This window comes from Apaloderma vittatum, unplaced genomic scaffold, assembly GCF_000703405.1.
Source record: "Apaloderma vittatum isolate BGI_N311 unplaced genomic scaffold, ASM70340v1 scaffold33791, whole genome shotgun sequence".
NCBI classification, from domain to species: domain Eukaryota; kingdom Metazoa; phylum Chordata; class Aves; order Trogoniformes; family Trogonidae; genus Apaloderma; species Apaloderma vittatum.
Genome location: NW_009701349.1, coordinates 1 through 527, shown reverse-complemented (window position 1 = coordinate 527; position 527 = coordinate 1).

The window sequence follows — 527 nt, the reverse complement described above, 5'->3', positions numbered from 1 at the left end:
GCGCGTCTCCCTGTGGAGGCAGGCAGGGAGGGCAGGATCCACCCCAGGGTGCCGGCGCCACAGGCAGCACGGAGAGATGCTTGGAGACCTTTTCCCAGGCAGGAGACATTTAGCTGCTGGAGATCAGACTTGGAGCCCCATGGGCCAGGGACACATGCCAGGGGTTTCCTACCCCTCCCTGAGCATTTGCCTGGGCTGGAGCATTGCTTGCATGCACAATACCAAAACCTAGACCAACAGCATAGAAAGTAATGAGGCTTCTATTCTAGAAGGAATAACTTCATGGCAATGAAGGAAGCTTTAAAGTATAATAGTTGTGGGTTGACCTCATTTTGTCTCATGCTTTTAATTAGCCAGAAAGAGTTGGATACTTTACCCACATGCTGCACGGACGGTGGCAGTGGCATGGGGTCACATCCCATCTCGGCAGAGTGGAACGGGGGCAGAGGACGTGCCCGGGCTCAGGGGAGGACATCAGTCTGTGCAGGCTGGGCACGGGGATGGAGTTCCCCCGGCTCCAGGCTCTT